The 20766-nt window shown below is 46.7% G+C and overlaps 1 long non-coding RNA gene across 1 annotated transcript; it reads right to left on the bottom strand.

Moving 5' to 3' along the window:
* Positions 1-9336: 9336 nt before the first annotated feature.
* LOC102556220 (uncharacterized) lies at positions 9337-19147 on the bottom strand. The gene is made up of 3 exons (XR_015620543.1): positions 18900-19147; positions 17849-17927; positions 9337-9624 (listed from the first exon to the last, which is right to left on the bottom strand). It is a non-coding gene; the product is annotated as an uncharacterized LOC102556220 (long non-coding RNA).
* Positions 19148-20766: the final 1619 nt, after the last annotated feature.

Genomic DNA, 20766 nt, shown 5'->3' with positions numbered 1-20766 from the left:
CTTACTCCAGTAGGGCTATTAGACAAACATATAAACATGGCTGGTATGTAAAACACCGCTCAGGGCCAATTAGAGTTCAATAAATGTTGTTAAATTATTGGTTATATTGTTAGCTTCATCGTTACCGTTATACATTCTCTGAGAGGTGTTTACCTTTTGCTATGAAATTCCCCAATTCTAGATTGATATCTGTACCTGATACGATCTGTGGAAGAGATGATTTCATTGCCTCCAGAGAGCGATGATTGATGGGACGTTTTCCCTGACTTGCAGCAGCATCTCCTCTTCCGAGGCGATGAGGTCTTAGGACAGAGGAAGGGCTGCATGGGGGTGAAGTGTCAGGTCCCAGCTTCTCACTGACCTGAAGGTGAGGTGTAAAGTGGCCGTTCAGTCTGTGGCCTCTACCCCTCAGCTGACAGCACACACCTGCGGGTGTGCGCTTCCCTTCAGAGCACAGTAGATCTCATCTGCACAGAAGCCGAAAGCCCCTGCAGAGCCCTCTATGTGAATGGCGTCGTGAATTTCTCTGTGATGTGGGAGACAAGGGACATGCTCGAGGACTGGGAATTAAAATAAAGACATTTATGCACAAATGTTCATAAACACACACACACACACACACACACACACACACACACACGTCGCAGCACTGTAAAGCTGTATGCTAGATCTTAAAGTTAATGAGATGGGAGTTGGGGATTTAGCTCAGTGGTAGAGCGCTTGCCTAGGAAGCGCAAGTTAATGAGATGGGGGTTGGGGATTTAGCTCAGTGGTAGAGTGCTTGCCTAGGAAGCGCAAGGCCCTGGGTTCGGTCCCCAGCTCCGAAAAAAAAGAACAACAACAAAAAAAAAGTTAATGAGATGACCTCTTTTCCTGAGCTTTCCCATCCTTCATGGCTGCCTTATAAAATGGATTTCTTTGAGAAATTAGCAAACCTTCTTCTGCTACCGTGCTCCTTAGTGGAAGAAAGAGCTGCTTCAACGGGGAGGTGAAGGAGTGGTGAGGGGCAGGGCTGTGAAAGTGGGGAGTTTGCTGTGTTTTGGGCTCATGGCAACCCTGGGATGCCCAATTAAAAAAACTTGTGAACCTCGGAGTTTAGTCTCCGGCAAGGGGTACCACAAAACATTCACTCCCTCATGTCAAATTTAGCAAGCTGCCTCTCACCTGCCAATCACAGTTCTAGCACTGGGTATACACCGGTAAAAAGAGTGGGTATAATCTTTGTCCCAAGAAACTTAACAGTCTAATGGGAAAGAAAGATGGCAGGCGACGGCATTGTGGTGTGCACCTTTAATCCTGGTACACAGGCAGAGGCATGTGAATCCCTGAGTTCCAGGCTAGTTCTGGTCTAGGACAACCAGAGCTGAATAGTGAGATCCTGTCTCAAAAAATAAGACAAGTGCTAAGCTGGGGGACAGTGGTGTCAGGAGACCGAGTGTGTTGGGAGACTGAGTGGGCAGGGCTGGTAGTGGATGGGAGAGACATTCTGAGACCCGAATAAAGTAAGACAAGAAAGAAAAGCCTGAAGAAAGGAAAAGCTTAATGGGAGAGAACTTCTATAGGACTGCAGAAGGCTCAGCCTGAAAATAGGAGGAGGGCACGGCCGGTGTCTCCAGTACAAACTGAGCAAGAAGGGAGGTGGCAACAGTTGGAGAGGAGCAAAATGATAAGATTTTAGAAACACGGATTCTGCTCTTCTCTTGGATCTGGAATCAACAGGCCTTGGGGATCTCGCACATGAGAAATAGGAAGAGATAAGTCAAGCATGAGTTGCGGTTTCAATCTTTAAATGGCTGGATGATCGGGCTTAAGATATAGGGAGGGGACTGGGAGCTAGAACATGGGAGGCAGGTGGGCCTGGTGAACATGAGGTCTACATGGAGGTGAAAACCTGAAGGCAAGAGAGGCAAACTGTGTTTCCTTGTTCCAAGATTTGCCGAATGACCAACTTCACCAGGGCAAGGTGGTGCATGGGTGATCAACCCACTCGCTCGGACGAGTTGCTGAAGGTCCTGGATGCTGGGGACAGAGGCCATCTCAGGTGGAAGTTCATCTCCTTCTGTCCTTGGTCGTTTACTGGAATGGAATTGTGTTGAGCTGGTTGGTTGCCTCATTCTGGAGAATATCGGTTGATACAGACTGATTTTTCTACAAAATAAACCTGAGATGCTTAGAGCATTGCAAAGGCAACTGGGGACTCCCGACTGGGGCAGAGTGGGGCTCTGGGGTTCTATCTGTGCAGGATAGACTGAGTGACAGAAGGTGGTTTGACTATGAGTGTTAGTTGATGAACTTGTCCAACCCCGCGTGACCATCTAAGTTGTTCATCTCTTCCTCAGTCAGATTGTGGCATTAAAGCCGTCACTCTCCATCCCTCAAGGCTACGCTTTTCTCATCATAATGAATGTGGCTGACAACCTCCAAGGTTGCATGTTTGTGGGCTTTCCAAGTTCTTAATACGACATTGAGACGAGCGAGTATTCCTCTGGCGAGCCTTAGGGGATTGTGAGTAGTGAAAGCCATTGGGAAGACACATGACACAAGCTTAGATGCCCTGACTTGGGAATATAAGAAAAACAGCTCTGCCTGCTGCATCAGGAGACCCGGTCAGGACATCTGAGGTGATCATTGCTCATCCCACGAATATTTACTGAGTTCCGGTCGTATGCAGTTCTGACGGTCATACCTTCTCAGAGTAAAATTTAGAGCAATTTCCAGTCGTTTGAGCTTTCTGGAGGCTTCCCCTCTCCTTCAATGCTTTCGTCCGCCTCCTTAATTAGAGAAAAAAGGAGACATAAGCAGCAGGGCCTCTTCAGTGTCCCCTGGGTGCATGGCCCCACCTGGATCGTTAGTAGAGGTTTAATCACAGGATGGGATGTAAGCGACTTGAAATGCAAAGGAACAGGGGCTGGGGATTTAGCTCAGTGGTAGAGCGCTTACCTAGGAAGCGCAAGGCCCTGGGTTCGGTCCCCAGCTCCAAAAAAAAGAACCAAAAAAAAAAAAAAAAATGCAAAGGAAGAGTCACTGGAGAAAAGCCAGAGGCTCTACAACCTTACAAACATTTCGAGAATCAGACAGTTCTTGGAAGCACTGTAAGGAAACGATTGCAGACAGAGAAAGCTTTATGCCCCGAACCCTCAATTAGAAAATGGAACGTCTATTCATATTCTTGCGAAGCCTTGACGAATAGGATGAAAGTTCGTATTTGGGGATTAGCAAGAATACTTAATAATAGCACACGCTCTTGTAGCGTTTACTCAGAACTGGGCCTGATGTAAGGCTTTAGATGAATTAACTTCCCGTGCTGTTATACCCAGTGTGGAACGAGGGGACCGTTAGCCAAGTTCTGTCAGCATTATTTTTTGCTAGTAACAGATCCCCTCCCCCCATAAATAACAAGAGTCATTCGGTGGGTGTGTATGAGAGGACTCGGGATGAAGCTGAAGGCACAGCTCTAACCAGGTGTTTCCAGGAGGCTGGCCGGGGGCTTCACTTGACTTCCGGCTCCTCCATGATGGCTTCAGTTTTAGGTTCTTAGGTGGTATAAGGACTGCAGCAGTCTCTAATGTCCTCCAACTAAAACATAAAGGAGCCTATTTTGTGGCTCGAATTAAGCCCTGGATCCCTCTAGTCCAAACTGAAGGCCAGGGCGCCTAGCTTTGTGACTGGCAGTACAAATGTCTTGTTTTTTCCCTGTGACATCTGGGCATGGTCACTTTGTAGTCCAGGCAGGGCTTTGAATTCACAGGGATTGCCTGCTTCTGCCTCCGGAGTGCTGGGATTTTTCCACCCTTCTCTTTCTTTTATTTAAATATGTCCATTCATTACATTCTACGAGTGTCTTAGTTACTTTTCTGTTGTTGTGAAGAAAACACCACGACCAAAGCAACTTCCAAACATGAGCATTTAATTGGGAACTTGCTTAGAGTTTCAGAAGGTGAATCTGTGATCTTCGTGACAGAGAGCCCAGCAGCAAGCAGGCAGGCCTGGAGCTGGAATAGAGTAGCTGAGAGTGTCTGATGGACAACCATGAGGCAGAGAGAGAGAGAGAGAGAGAGAGAGAGAGAGAGAGAGAGAGAGAGAGAGAGAGAGAAAGAGAGAGATACATAGACAGAGAAACTGAGAGATAGAGACAGAGAGAGATACATAGACAGAGAAACTGAGAGATAGAGACAGAGAAAGAGAGAGAGATACATAGACAGAGAAACTGAGAGATAGAGACAAAGAAAGAGAGACAGAGACAAAGACAGACAGAGACAGAGAAAGGAGAGAACTCAACAATCGATAACTAGGAATGCCTCAGACTTCTGAAACCTCAAAGTCTACTCCCTGGGAGACATATACCTCCTCCAACAAGGCCTTGTGCTGCCTAATCCTTCCCAAACATTTCCACGTCTAGGAACCAAACATTCAAATGTATGATCCTACAGAGGCCATTCTCATTTAAATCACCACGATAAGTGTCTTGCCTGCATGTATGTATGTGTGGCATATGCATGCCTGCTATCCTTAGAGGTCAGAAGAGGGCATTGGATCCCCTGGAACTGAAATTACAGGCAGGTATGAGCTGCCACGTGAGTGCAGGGAACCAAACCCAGGTCCTCTGCAAGAGCAGGTGCTCCTAACCACTGAGCCATCTCTCCGGCCCGCTCATCTTACCTTGAAAACAGTGTGTGTGTGTGCATGCCCGTGTGCATAGAGCTTTCCAAGTATTGTCCTCCCAGCTTCTCATATCATCAAGGTTGATGAAAAATTGGTCAGGATTCTATTTGTTTTTTCTTATGGGTATTAATTATTCTCTGATGTACATTGCAATTTATCTTTATTCCGAACATAACTGTGTTTCATCTGAGTTTTAGACATTGTTCCAATTACTTTCCCTCCTAGTATCTGGTTAAATGAGTTTCCCTTTATGTTCTTTTGTATCTTTCTACTTTTGTACTTTTGACTTCCTTCTTTCTGTTGGATTCTTGTAAAATTTCTTCACATCTGTTCTACAGTTTGCTATTGCTCTCTTCAGCTCTCTCTGCTACTTTAATTGATTTTACAACACCAATTATAAGCTTGAAATTTTTTTTTTTAGAACCTTTAGGCATGGTATTTGGTTCCATTAAAACACTATTAAACACTGTTGGTGACACCCCCCCCCCCCCCGTTTGATATCTTTTTTGGTTCGTTCTGTTGTTGTTTGTTTGTTTATTTGTTTGTTTGTGGGTGTTGAGTCAATATCTTACTTAGTTGTAACCCAGGTTGTCCTCACTCACAGTGACCTACCTGCCTTGACTCCAAGCTTGCAGATGTGAGCATAATGCCCAGGCTGATGCCTTCTTTACTTCTTTAATGATGGTAAACACATTCAACACTTGGTACCTAACAATCCCAGTGTTGGTCACTTTCTTGACTTACTTGTGCAGATGGATTTGCCCTTAGTTCTACTTCTTGTAACTCAGTTTCTCATCTATTTGTGTGCTGAATCAAACTGAGTTTAGGTTGGGAGATATATACATTTCCCTACCACACAGATGTCATAGGTCACCCTAACTCTATCTCCCAAAACTCCCCAACTTAACCAACTTAAACTCGTGTCCAGGTGTTGGCGTGGCGTTTCTCAAAGGGTCCGACAGGAAGGACTGTAGTTTAGGCTTTGTGCACTGTGGGGCCCTGTTGTAACTACTCACATCTGCCACTGTAGCCGTGAACACAGCCAGACAACATATAAATGTTGGGGTGTGGTTGTGTACCAATAAAACTTTATTTGCACAACTGGGTGGCAAGCTGGGTGTGGCCTATTGCCCATCATTGCTGACCGAGCTAGGCCATCGGGAATTTGTAAATACCTTCGGGGAGATGGCAGATTTATCCTTTTCTAGGCCATTCAGAGTCAGCCTTTCTTTGTCAGGTCTTAGGGGCGTCTACATTTTGTCAGCTCACCCATGTCTTGATGACAACCCTTGAAAATAATCTTGCTCACAGCTGAGACGGTGTACCTGGAGGGCTTGTCTCATCCGCCTCACTGACTATAACAAAGGCTACTTTCTCTTATGAGGATGGATTTTGCCAGATTCTCAAACCGCCCAGGGCTGTTTCATAGTCACCTAAAGGAGAGGGTCTGAACCTCCCCTGGCAGGCACTTTTCTCTCCCGCATTTTTATTGTTTGTTCTTCTTTTTTGTTTGAGTCAAAGTCCTGCCTGTTAGCCAAGGCTGGCCTTGAGTTTCTTGCCCTTCTACATCTACTGGGTGCTGGAATTATGGGTGTGCCCCACCCCCCAGGTTCGAGATTATGGGTGTGCCCTGACACACCCAGTTTATTCTCTGATGGTACCCACCCACTCAATCTCTTAGTACTTACTTCCTTACATTGGCTGTTTTAGCCACACAGTACATCAGTGCTTCCTGAACAAGCTTTTTCCCCAAATCCTCTTTACAAATCCCTGGCCCCACCCCCGTTCCCTCCCCCAGCCCCCCTCCCCCATACTTGCATACTTGTTACTAGCGGTCCCCACAGCAGCAGCAGCAGCCAGTTAAAAGATGACTCTTCTTTGTATCCCAGAGCAGACACTGTTTCTGTTTTAACCTGGAGTGGTTGTTTGGTCTCTCCCCTAATGCTCTTTACAGCAAAATCATTAACAAAGTTGTTCTGAACATCTCCACCAAATTGTAAGCTCAGTAAGGCCAAATACCGTTGGTCAAATACCATTGGTTACCCAACTCTGTAGAGGTCTCTTTCTTCTCCGAGACCCTTGCAGCAGATTTTGGCTGTAGCGGTCATGTAACTGTTTGCAGAATGAAGAGACACACAGACCCCATTTTGCTCCTTCAAAGCTCATGTTGTTTTTCAGTGTGGAGCCTCAGTGATTCCTTAAGGATGAACCACACGTTACCTCCAAAGGGTTCCCTCAGGCACAGCATTGCAACTATGCTGCTGTCCTTTTGTGTCAGTGACTCTCCTTACGGTGTCACTAGGCTAGTGCCAGCAAATGATAAGCCTACTCCAAGGTGACCACAGTGAAAGCCAGATGTGGTGGCTCGTGCCTTTTCTGTGAGTTCGAAACCAGCCTGGTCTACAGAGTAAGCTCCAGGACAGCCAGGGAGGGAGCGAAGCCTTGTCTTGAAAAAAACATGCTGCTGCTGCTGCTGCCACTGATGGTGATGGTGTTTACTGTTAACTTTCTCATTGCTGGTAGGTACCTTTCCAAGATAATTTTTCACACTGCTTTAGTAATCTATCATACCTGTAGTATAATTCATATCTGGCTGATTTAAAGTCTTAGAGTTTTTGTTTTGTTTTGCTGTGTTTTGTTTTAAGGAAACAGGGTTTTACTATGTATCCCTGGCTGACCTGGAACCTCACTATGTAGACCAGGTTGGTCTTGAACTCACAGAGATCCACTTGCCTCTGCCCACCTAGGGCTGGGATTAAGACTTGTGCCCAACAGAACTGGCCAAGTTTTAGATCTTTTTTCTTTTTTTTTTTCTTTTTTCTTTTTTTTTTTTTTGGTTCTTTTTTTCGGAGCTGGGGACTGAACCCAGGGCCTTGTGCTTCCTAGGTAAGCGCTCTACCACTGAGCTAAATCCCCAGCCCCTAGATCTTTTTTTTTTAAATAAAGTGTGTTTATAGGTAACATTTGAAAAATTTTTAATGGTTTGTTTATTTTATGTGCATTGGTGTTTTGCCTGCATGTGTGTCTGTATGAGAATATTGGATCTCCTGGAACTGGAGTTACAGACAGTTGTAATCTGGCTACAGTTCAGGAAAGGAATGGGAGAGGGAGGGGGAGGGAGGGATGGAAACCAGTACTTAGGAATCAAACTCTCAAAGAGTAATGAAAGCAAAGACCCCACAGAGAACTGAAAATAAGGGCTCACTGGGATGGCAACAGTAGCGAGACAGTTTGATTTGGAGAAAAGCAACAGTACAGATTAAAGAGGGTGGGCTTTGGAGAGCTACAGTAAGGAACAAGCCATTGAGATCCACAGGAGGCGACACACCTTTGAGATGGACAGTAGGGGGGTACACCATCATCGACAGTAAGCCATATAGGTTTGGGGTTTCCTTAAGAAAAGAAGCTGCTGGGTACTAAGGGTCTGGGTGACAGATCTGGTGCTCTGATCACTAGACTGGTGGTGCCTGTTTACTTTTCTTTTTCTTTTTTTTTTTCTTTTTTCTTTTTTTCGGAGCTGGGGACCAAACCCAGGGCCTTGTGCTTGCTAGGCAAGCACTCTACCATTGAGCTAAATCCCCAACCCGCCTGTTTACTTTTCTCACTGCACATCGGTCCGCCTGGAAACAGCCACAGTCCTCCCGACCTAGGATGGGGAGAAATGCATGATGGGAAGTCTCTAAATGTCAAGATAGGTTTGTTTGTTTGTTTTGAGATAGGGTCTTGCTAACTACCCCAGGCGGGCTTCAGACTTGCAATCCCCCTGCCTTGGGCTTCTGAGAGTTGAAATTATAGGTACAGGTCATCATGCCCAGCTTATGTAAGGTTAATTACATACAGTATGTTTTCAGTGTTGTTATGAGCTAGGAATTGATGTTAAACCAGAAAATCTTAAGATCTAGTTAACATTTTAGTATAGGACTGAGGATACAGCCCAGTGGGTAGAGAGTACACGCCTGGTATGCACGACGCCTGGGTTCAGCCCCTCCCACCACTTAAAACTGGACATGGGGCCTGTTCGAGGGCACAGTGGATGAAGACGCTTACCACCCAGTCTGAGGACCAGGTTGATGAGTTTGATCTCGGGTCCGTAGTGGTGGAAGGAGATTGACTCCTGCCAATTGTCTTTAGACCGACACGTGCATGCCACAGGCATGTGTCATGTGCATGCTTGTGCACACACCACACATAAGTGAATAAATAAATACAAATAAGTAAAGAAATAGATGAACATAGTAAGACAAGCAAACAACCCCCACTGGGGGAAGGGAGGTACACGTCTATAATCCCAACACTGTGGAAGTGGAGGCAGGAGGATGGGAAATTCTGGGTCAGTTTCATCCATTAGTGAGTATGGGGTTAGCCTGGGCTGTGCAAAACTTTATCTCAAAATCAATGAATTAATTAAGCATCTTATTTGAACTGCACTTCCTCAGAGTCTGTACGGATGTGTGGACATCCGTGTGCCCCTATCTGAGGTGAAGCTTTGACTTTTTTCTTTTAGAATTATTTGACAAAGAAGTATATTTTATTTAGTAATACTTTCATCACCCGGTGATATCGATTCTTGATTTCATTCACCGAATTAATAAACCTCTTGACTGCTGGAGCAGTTGGATTCCCCATGTCCTACATTTGATCTTTTCCGGGAACCAATAAGAAAGCTTAGCAAAATGAATTCCAAATGATTTATTTGTACAGAGAGGAAGAATTTCCTCTTAGTCGTACATCCGACACCCACACAGTACCTCACCAGTGACGCTGGGAGGGGTTATTTTCAGCAGAAATCCAATGCCCAATTAGTGTGTTTTAATTTAGTCAGTGGCTTTTCCATCTGGCTCTTCTGTGTCTCCTGGAGGAGGGGGGGGGGTCTAGACCAGCGTGAGGAGCTCTGCTAGGCTGTGAAGGGGTGAACATCCCATGGGAGCTCCTGGGGTTCTCTCTCTCCTGGTTAGCTCCACTCTGGAAATGACAGAGAAGTTACACATTCCTCATTCTGATGCCTCACAGCTCTATACAAACAGCACAAAACAAGGAAATACCTCACCAAATACATGACAGAGCAAAGTGTCTTCTGCCCAAGCACACTGGAAGTGGATGAATGGATAGGTCCCTGCAAGGTGGTGTAGATGGATATATAGATATTTGGTAGTCGGATAGGTGAATGGATAGCACCTGACAGGTGGGTAGGTGAATGGATGGTACCTGACAGGTGGGTAGGTGAATGGATAGCACCTGACAGGTGGGTAGGTGAATGGATAGCACCTGACAGGTGGGTAGGTGAATGGATAGCACCTGACAGGTGGGTAGGTGAATGGATAGCACCTGACAGGTAGGTAGGTGAATGGAAGGTACCTGACAGGTGGGTAGGTGAATGGATGGTACCTGACAGGTGGGTAGGTGAATGGATAGCACCTGACAGGTGGGTAGATGAATGGATAGCACCTGACAGGTGGGTAGGTGAATGGAAGGTACCTGACAGGTGGGTAGGTGAATGAATGGTACCTGACAGGTGGGTAGGTGAATGGATAGCACCTGACAGGTGGGTAGATGAATGGATAGCACCTGACAGGTGGGTAGGTGAATGGAAGGTACCTGACAGGTGGGTAGGTGAATGAATGGTACCTGACAGGTGGGTAGGTGAATGGATAGCACCTGACAGGTGTGTAAAAGAACAGATAGCACCTGACAGGTGGCTAGGCAGTTCCTCATTCTAAGGTACAAGGCTCGGACTTGAATGTAAACGAGTGGATCACACATAACTAACAGATCCCTTAAATGCTTTGGTTTTGGAGATAGAAACAGATGAAGACACACACGTGTGGGTGGGTGGGCACACGTGTGGGTGCGTGTATCTCTGTGTCTGTGTATTTGTGACAATGGTCACCTTTGTTCATTCACATAGAAGTCAAGTCCCTCAGAAAACTCAGAGACAAAATTTCCCAGGAGGCTTTAATGCCCACTATGCCTAAGTGGCGGGAATTCCAGATGTAAAGAGTATAAAGAACAAATGTTCTCTTTTCTGTGTCACAGAAAGTCAGTTCTTTCTAACCAAGCACATCCCCTGTCTCCAATGACATCCTTTGACCTTCTGCCTTGTTTTTGTTTTCTGTTTCACACACCGGGCTGTGGGCTTAGGCAGCCAGCACGGTTTCTCTTTCTCTCTCCCGTGTTTGAGACAAGGTCTTGCTATGGTAGTGACTTTTAATGTGTTTCCAGCTGTCCTACGGTCAGCCTTCCTTCCCAGCTTCCCCCTCTGTAATGGTTTTGCCACAATGCTGAGTAATGCCCAGGAATGCTTATCTCTTAATGTTTTCCCCATTCCGGATGCCATAGTTTGAACTAGAACTATCCTCTCACGGCCCGTGCATTGGTAAGCTGGTCCCCAGTCCATCACGCCAATGGGCGGTGGTGATCAAAAGATGTAGTTGATGGACCATTTTATTTATTTATTTATTTATTTATTTATTTATTTATTTAGTCACAGAGTAGGGAAGCTGAACCACACACACCGGACCCGGACAACAAATTGGCATTCATTTTTATAGACTTTATGCTTCCCCGAGAGCGCCCCAGTCTCAAACGTCTGTGGAATGTTAACTTGGCAGAGTAAGGCGCAGATGGGTTCCTTTGGATGATTCTTGACTTCAGAGGACCAGGAATTCAATTTTTTTTTTTTTATGAATAAAAGGCAATTGTGTCCCTATAAAATGTTTAAAGATTGACCTTCACTAGCACATGATTTTGATTGTGTTTAGTCGAGACGATTCAGATATAATTGAACAAGCCTCGGGCATGGACGTTTATGACTCAAACCTTCAGTCCTTCCAGGAACCAAATCAGAAGTTTCTCCATGTGTCCGTAGTCGCTGCACCCCAGGATGTCTGTGAACACTTTACTGTGTCCCACTGTGCCCTCCAGTTTGTTTCCCAGCCATGGAAAATGTCCATGAGAAAACGTTGCGCAATCGCCAGCTGTTAGTCACTTCTGTTTCCTGTACGCCGCACTTAATTTCCCTGGTAGCTGGCACTGACACTCAGGGTTTAAGTTGCTGAGGGGTGTTCGGGAAAACCCACATAAATGCCTCAGATGAGGTTTGGCTGGCTATGAGTCTTGGTGATCTAACAGGGTTATAACTAGAGATTTCATCAAACAGAGCAGGAAGGAAACCCCCAACACTGCCAAACACCCACGGAACGCGCCGGAATCCAAGGACCATCATTCGTTAAAAATGGATTCTCCACAGTGTTTGAGTTGATGAAGCCGCTGGAGTGAAGTTTGAACTTGGGTTTTTAGATGCCAAGAGATTACTCTAAATAGGGGGCGGGGAGGATTTTAAGAGTCTGACTGAAGAAGAAAGAGAAAAAAAGAGACAGGAGAAGAGAAGAGAGGAGGGGAGGGGTGGGGAGGGGAGGGGGGTGCTGAGTGGGTCTCCTGCAATGTGGTCCTTCCGAAGCAGCGTGGCCCTGCTCGAGCAGGACGACCAGAGCTTGGAATGGAGGCACGGAAGCCTGACCAACCGAGCACATCAAGCATGGCCATCTGTGGGTCCCCATTTTACTACCAAGCCTTTCTCACACCCAAGAACCTGATGGACAGAGTGTCTAATACATATAAGACGATATAAGGCTCATTATAAGTATACATTCCACACAAATTGAGCGCTGTCTTTATCTTTATTGCTGTTAAAATGCCCTGGTGTGGTCTGAACCTGCTGCCCTCCTAAGGATGGGATGTTTCCTAGGCTGTAAGCCTTCATTACGCCAGGGTTCATGTTTTGTTTCTATCGTGGCTTTGATCTACGGGATGTGATTAGATCCCGAGGCTGACTTGGATAGCTGTGTACTAGTAAGGCACGTGCGCTCAAAGCTGTCTGCTGTCCTGACAGTCGTCTGCTCCGTATTCCCACCTATCCCATCCCGTTGATGAACTCATCCTCGGCTACTTCGTCAAACCCCTCGGTGGCCACTTCGATCATTTCTCTTAGCACTACAGATGTTAGTGGGCATCTACTTAACAGAGTCTCTTTTGCTAGGGGCGTCAACGCTTACACACACACCGATGGTGTAGCAGGCCATGGCATGTGGCCCCTCAGAGCAAGGAGATATGCAGCAGACACGTGACCAGGGCCAATGCCAGCCACTCACATACTGCTTTACGGCAGACTTGCTTTTAAAGGTACGACAGGAGTATGCTTTACGGCAATGACGCAATGCATGGTATAGTGATAAGGCAGGCACCACAGGCACTTATTAGCAAGGATAGTCCCCGGACATAATTGTAGGCACCATGCTTTTATGAGATTGGCAGCATAGTAGGTTGTGTTGTGGGTTGCCCCGATGCTGTCTGTATTCTGATATTAATTCTGCTTCCTCAAGAAGGGCTGCCCCTGATGGGCAGTCAATCGCGTACTCAGGTGATCTTACCTGAACCTTCTCTTCATTTTAACTTGGCAAAGGCTATAGCCTGTGATTGGGCAGTGGAGGGGAAAGGTGGGACGGGAGGTCTTTGAGAGCAGGAAAGGGAGGAGAAGGGGAAGTGAAGGAGAGAGGTCTGAAGAAGACAGGGAAGCGAAGTTGGGGCAGAACCACGTGGCCGGGAGACACTGCAAGTAGCAAAGGGTCTCATAGCCGGTGAATAAGTTTGTATAATTCTAGATCTGCCCAATCTAGGCACATAGCTTATAAATATAATAACTGGATTGCGTGTTTTTATATGGGCTTATTGGGGTTGGAAATTACTACAACAAGGCTGACTTATGGCAGCATCACCGTAAACACACGAGGCAGGCGCTGTGCTGGGACACGAGGAGGCTTTGATGTCACAGGAATTTCCAGGCTCCGTCATTGTTTTATGGAGCCCCCGTGGCTTCCGTGTCTGTGACTGACTGAAGGACCATCACGGGAGGTGACAGCCTGTGTGTCTATATGCTTTGCTTTCATTAATTAAGGCAAATTCTATTACATTAACTGGCCCATGAGTTGATGGCTCGGTTCTTATTGCTTGATGTGGTTTTGTCTGTGGAGGTTTCTTGCCTTTACCCCACGGCCATGGTGATCAGCCCAGCTCTCTTTCAACTTACTCAGGCATCTCGGAATGTAAACTGTGTCCTTACTTCAAAGGTTGCCATCTGCTGCTGTTCGCACAGTTCCCTGAAGACAGCAAATGATTGGGTTTTGTTGCATAGCCAAGCCCTGTGTTAGGACACAGCTCACCAAGCATGCCTCCAGTTCAGAGCACCCTGAAAAGTGGACCACCGAGGTGTCTGCTAAACATCTGCATTCATTTTAAAGTGGGGTGATGGTGGTTCCCAACCATGGCACCCCCGCTCCCTATTCTGGTGGTAAGTCCAAGGCTGTGTATCCTCTGAGGTTCTGGGTAGAAGCCTTTTTGCCTCTTCCCAGCATCTGGGTGTGCTTAGCTGTCCCCGGCATTCCTTGACCTGAAGTTGCACTACTCCAGTATCTGCCTCCTTCTTCCTAGGGCCATTTTGCAAGGACACCCATCGTTGGATTGAGGGGCAGCATGCTTTATCCTAGCCTGTCACAGCTACAGTGACTGTGTTTTCCAAGTAGCACGCCATCCTGATGCACGCGGATTAGAAGTTCAGGCTGGGGATTTAGCTCAGCGGTAGAGCGCTTACCTAGGAAGCGCAAGGCCCTGGGTTCGGTCTCCAGCTCCGAAAAAAAGAACCAAAAAAAAAAAAAAAAAAAAAAAAGGGGGGGGGGTTTGGGGATTTGGCTCAGTGGTAGAGCGCTTACCTAGGAAGCGCAAGGCCCTGGGTTCGGTCCCCAGCCCCGGAAAAAAAAAAAGAAAGAAAGAAAGAAAAAAAAAGAACTTCAGTGTCGTCTCGTGGAGCACCATTCAACCTCTAACAGCATCTGGAGTTCATGGGTCGAAACAGAAATCTTAATTCTCGCTGTGTAAGCCTCCTTATGAAATGCTCTCCCTCTCATCAAGCAGTGGCACTATTGGAGTTCTTCCCTTAGCCAAGCACCACAGAAGTCACCTCTGACCTGTCTCCTTGGCTCACATTCCACAGCCTCCGTTTGCTGTCAGTGTGCTGCCCTGCCATAGTTTCTTGTAATTCACAATATTTCTTTTTTGTGTTATTTTTACTCGTAGGCCAGGTTTTTAATATTTCGCCTTGTAGTTTATTTTAGTTATGTAAACTTTGGCCTGACTTCCCGGGAGGGCAAACTAGATTTGTTTCTCGCTCTTTCTTCTCCCAGTTACTCAGTAGACCAACATTCTTTGCTGAGATTCTATGAATGTTTCATAGTTTTTACAGCCTGCTTACTACTTGTAGACATCAGCTACTGAACCGATCGATCTCTCTGCAGGGGCGCATGCTGTAAGCAGCCTATTCTATTTAGTGACTGAAATCGTAGGTGTCATGGGTCTATATTGATCTCAGACTTTTGCCAGCCCTGAAAAGTATTTTCCAGGAGCCTTTGAAGAGAAATATCAGCCCCATCCGTAGCTGACCGTGGGTCACATGGCCTTTCTCTTAGCTCTGAGGTAGAGGTCACTTCTGTTTTTCATTTGTATATATTTTAAGCATTGGGTTGAACCTGTATTTTATATCATTAATATGATATTAATATGAGATCTTGGGGACCAGAATGGAAAGTCTATGGTTTGATAAAGACGTGTTTGTGCATCGAGTTGACAAGGGGTCACTTGTTTGGCTAGTTTCGGGTCAGCTTGACCCAAGCTAGAGTTATTTGGGTAGAGGGACTTTGAATTGAGAGAACGACTCCATAAGATTTGCCTATGGGCAAGTTTGTCGTGCATTTTCTTCGTTAACTGTTGATGTGTGAGTGTCCAGAACCCTGGGCAGGCAGTCCTGAGTTGTATACGAAAGCAGGCAGAGCAAGCCACGAGGAGCAAGCCGGGGAGCAGCACCCCTCCAGGGTCTCTGCTTCCCGCCTCCAGGTTCCTGACTTTTCTCAGTGATAGAGTGTGACCTGAGACTTGTAAACTGAAGTGAAACCTTTCCCTTTCCAGGTGATTTTTTTTTTCCTTTTCTTTTTTTCGGAGCTGGGGACCGAACCCAGGGCTTTGCACTTGCTAGGCAAGCGCTCTACCACTGAGCTAAATCCCCAACCCCCTCCAGGTGATTTTTGATCGTGATTTTTTTTCCCCCTGAGACCACCCCTGAGGGGGAAAAACACATAATAACCAGATTGTACTAGAATGCCTAGATCTTAATTCATTTAGAAAATTTATGTAGACCCCATCTAACTGCCCCGGGTGTGTTCGTTTTACAGATTTTGAAGCCTTTAAGTATCTCTTGTTTTGTGGCGAGGTATTTGTTAAAGTGGCAGGGAACTGGCTTTGCCACACATGCAGCATGCTGGATCTCTAACTCTCAGCTTCCAGTTAGCTTCTTCTGGAGCAGAAATCTTGAAAGCACGTAGAGGTCAGAAGGTCCTCTCCCCAGGCACTATTTCTAAAGTTGCATATTTTCTTCCATAGCCTAAAATAAGTTTGATGCGCCCCCTTTCTCTTTCTTGTATCAGGAATTGAACCTAGGGCCCAGAGCTTTCGAGGGGAGAACTGTGCCACCGAATTGTACAATGCCCTCATCCCCATCCCTTTTGAGACAAGGTTTTTGCTGAATCACCTAACCTGGCCCTAAACTCCCTCTACCACCTAGGCAGGTCGTGAGTGTGCGATCTTTCTGTCTCAGCCCCCCAGGTAGCTGAGATTTTAGGTGTGCACCACCAGGCCTGGCTTTGGCATAACTCATCTTCGACCGTGTAAAGAAGATACTTGGGGGGAGTTGCTGTGACAAGTCTCTTCCTGATTCTTTCTGTCTTGTTCTTGTGCTTGGAGCCTCTGTCTGTGTTCATCCCATGGTGTTGATTGAAAATGTGTTCCAGGTGGGCAGAGATTCGATCTTGAACAAAGTTCCCGCTCACTGGTAGTATGTTCACATTCCACAGATCATACCAAATCATACCAAATCTTAGCAAATCTTAGCAAATCATACCAAATCATGCCAAATCACACCAAATCATACCAAACCATACCAAATCGTACCAAACCATACCAAATCATATCAAATAAAACCAAATCATACCAAACCACACCAAATCATACCAAATCATACCATACCATACCAAATCACACCAAACCATACCAATCATACCAAATCATACCAAATCACACCAAACCATACCAAATTATACCAAACCATACCAAATCATATCAAATAAAACCAAATCATACCAAACCACACCAAATCATACCACACCATACCAAACCACACCAAATCATACCAAACCATACCAAATCATACCAAATCATACCAAACCATACCAAACCACACCAAATCATACCAAACCATACCAAATCATACCAAATCATACCAAATCTATTATATGCAGAATTGGGGGTGGGGGGTGGGAGGATCGGGTGGGGGGAGGGCAAGATCAAGTCAGGGGACAGAACGGTAATAAAAGGACTGTTTCAGATGGGATAGCTCCCCAATCTGGTGATAAGGAACCGAGATCTGAATCTGATCTCTTGGCCTATATGCAAAGGGCCTGTGGCAAGAGTATGGCAGGTGAGTGGGGACTGGGCTGTCTCAACCCACTGCTATGGTGGACCGGCCACCTGTCTTTGCCACTTTGTCCGTTTCCTTCTTGCTGCTGTGTGTACTGCCACTGTGTTTGTGTGGGCAGAGTTGAGTGCCTTGCTCTTGGGCAGTGGTTAAATGTCACCTCCCTCTGTTACTGCCTTGGTACCTCACCAGGTCTGCCAAAGGGACACATGTGTGCCCCAGCACCCCAGCCAGCACCAAGACCCCCCGATTTGTTTCAAGAGCAGGTTTGTGTGATTCCCATGTGCTCTGGAACCTACCAGCACACCCCAGCCATTCTGGGAATGATTAGACAGCAATAACCTCTCTCAGCTAGCAAGCTTCCCTCAGTCTGTAAAAACTCCTTCTTCATGGGGAAGAGAGATGGAGGGAGGGAAAGCAGGCAGGGAAAGCAGTCATAACCAAATATGTCCTTACCTCGCCTCCCCTTATCTCTAGCTCCCAAGTCTGTCAGCACGAAACAGGATTGGTATTCCCAGGGTTTCCCCATTTGCTTTTCTCCATTCCCACGACCTCGACCATGTCCCTCGGGCTCCATTCCTGTTCCCATATAGGTCAACTTCTGACCCAACATACTTTCCCACTGTTTCCTGGTGCTCTGTCCAAGGGTTCTGGTCCTCTTGCTGATAGAATGCGGCATGTGCCTCCTTCTGGCCTGAGTTTAAACAAGGAAACATCTCAGTCACTATCCACAGCTGCCGGGTGACTTAGTAAACCTTTAATTTAGTCACTACTTCTGACTATATTTACCAGGTGTGTGCACCACATGCAGGCACTGGACTCGGTCTGGGGGTGCTGGGGACATCTGAGCAGGGCGCCCATAGGACATACCCAAGCTCTCATCCTGCAGAGAATTGTCTCAACAAGTGACTACGTTAGAAGTGGGAAATAGACGTCTTGCTGAGTATATCATGGCCCTGGGTTCAATTCCCAGCACCAGCAAAAAAAAAAAATTACATGCAAAATTACTGGATTATCTTTTTTTTCATAAGCAATATACAAACTCTAGGGCACTATGAAATGAACATTTCGAGTAGTGTCTGAGCTGTTCTTGAAAAGTGGCCAACAACAACTTCTCTCTGAGTTATCTACCCCATAACAATCCTTCCCCTAATAGAGCACATTGTTTGGATCTACAATCTACCCAGCTTCAAAGACTGTATTTGTCTCTGACAGCTCAGACCCAATACTAGGAAGCTGAGGCAGAAGGATTGCTATGAGTTGGGGGCCAGATAAGGCTACGAAACCAAATAAGACGAAACACAAAACAAACAAGAAAAAGTCAAGTTTTGTATCCCCCCTCACACCTATAGGGTCTCCATCTGTTGCCACCTAACCGTTAGCCAGTGGGAGTGACTTGGGGGGGGGGGCTCAGACGCAACCCCACTCCTTGGCCCCATCCCTTTCCAATGCTTTCTTTCCAAGACATGCTCAGATGGTGAACACAGGACCCAAGCCACATGCTGACGATGTCCTATGATGATTAAGAATGCCCACAGCCTTGGGATACGGTGACACCTGTAGCAGCCATGGGCTGTCCATCCCCTGACTGCCCAGTGGCAATAGCAACACTCCCCTACTTGATGGTGCTACGTGGGTAGCGTCTACGCCATGCCATTGAACATACTTCCTCCGGATGCAGCTGCCTTCAAGAGGGGATGCTGAACCTGTCTGTGAAAGATAGGAGTAGATCTAACAGGACAGAGGAGACAGCAGGCCCTTCCTCCACGATGCTCAGAATGAGAGTTTTTATACTCAAGCCTTAGGACCCAAGTTCATGATTGTCGGCCTAGGGTTTCTCAAAGCCTCTGCACTTGAGGCTGAAGGAGAGGAGAGCCCAACAAAGGGAACATTGCTGATTACCAGCCGTACACATCCTAAGACTCTTCCAGGTCTCGTGAGGGGACTCTCTAGGACCCTCGGAGGACAGTGTTATCGTTGGTCCCAACTGAAGCAAAGAGAGGCTGTGTCTTGCTTGCCTGGGACTCAGGGGGGACCCGAGCAGATTAGTGCGTGATAGACTGGAGGACCGAACCTTGGCATCGCTGTGTCACGACAAGGATCCTTGATATGTGTCACACAACTGCTCACCACTCCTCAAAGGAGAGCTGCCCGATTCAGTTCCTCGGCTGTGAGAAAACAACCAGGGGAACCCGGGGGTACACTTTCATGTAGAACCTCCCCTTTTAATTGTTTTCAGGAACGCTACCGAATCAGTTTTCTCTCACGCAAGACGTTAAATAAAACAAAACAAAACAAAACAAAAACAAAAACAAAAAAAAAACAAAGGGGATGGGAGTGGGAGCGGGGATGGGGATGGGGGAAGAAACTCTAGATACTTATTCTCAATGTTTTTGTTTTGTTTTCTTCGAAAAAAATTTTCTTTTTGCATTTATTTATTGTCTATTTGGGAAGAGGAAGATGCAGCAAACTGGATGTGGTGCCGCGTGTCCGTGGAGGGAGGGGCCAGCCTGGGCTGTACAGCCTCCTCCCTGTAAGTCACCGTGTGGTGGGAGCCTCTCAGTGGCTCCGCCTACCTCGTGCACATGGAGCTTGCTTATCCTAGTCTGCTCACCTGCAGGAGTCTCTTCTCTTCATTTAAATTAAGGATCTGGGACGGAGAGACTCAGGGGATTTTGTGTTTTGTCACAATTCAAACGCAGAGATGAAGTCGGGTTGGGTAATAAAGACGAAAGTCAGCTCTTCAACCCGCGGTTGTCGCTAAAAGTGTGTGTGTGGGGGCGGGGAGGGGATCCTCAAATTGGCTTAGAGGCGGGAACCAGAGAAACCTGGGGAGACATTTTAGGCCGGCTATGGTAAGTCTGCTCAGGCTTGGGGCAGGCCTTGTGCTGCTACACATATCACTTCGTTTAATCCTTATACCATCTCCGAACGTGGGTATAAACATCACCATTTCCCAGATGCAGAAATAGGCTGTCTGAGGTTAAGCAACGGGCCCAGGGTCGCTGGAGTGGCTGGCCTGCCTGATTTCAAAGCTTGTGTGCTGCATGTTCTCATAATTCCTTAGAGACAGCATCTGTTGCAAGGGAGACCACCAATGGATCTAGAACAATCTTTCAGGGACCTCTGTCATCACCCAGAACGGCCTTCCTCATGGTTCCACTGTCTCTCTGCCCGGGAAGTGTTCGTTGCCTTTAGACATGGCTGCCTGCTACTTCAGAAGGTGGCGCAGAGGCCCGGCTCAGCCCAGGCTGTCTAGCGAATTGCAATTCCAGCTTCATTTCGGGGTCTCCAGGGAGAAGGCAGACAAAGCCTCCTTCTCCGAGCCTAAATGGACTAAGTCAGATTCTGTGAGTGGAGACTGTTGCCAGCATTGGGGGAGGTCTATGTCATGTCTTGGAGACCCTGGGGCCTATTGTCCGTGCTGCTGCCTGTATGAGCTTTTCAGATGTTGCCTTTTCTGCCTTCAGGGTACTTCATTTGGTAAGTTTGGTAGCTTTCGAAGTTTTTTTATTACTTAAGAGTCTGTCAGC

This window comes from Rattus norvegicus, chromosome 5 (genome assembly GCF_021556685.1).
Source record: "Rattus norvegicus strain SHRSP/BbbUtx chromosome 5, alternate assembly SHRSP_T2T, whole genome shotgun sequence".
NCBI lineage: Eukaryota > Metazoa > Chordata > Mammalia > Rodentia > Muridae > Rattus > Rattus norvegicus.
The sequence above is the reverse complement of the archived record's forward strand: the minus strand, read 5'-3'. Positions and strand labels throughout refer to the sequence as shown.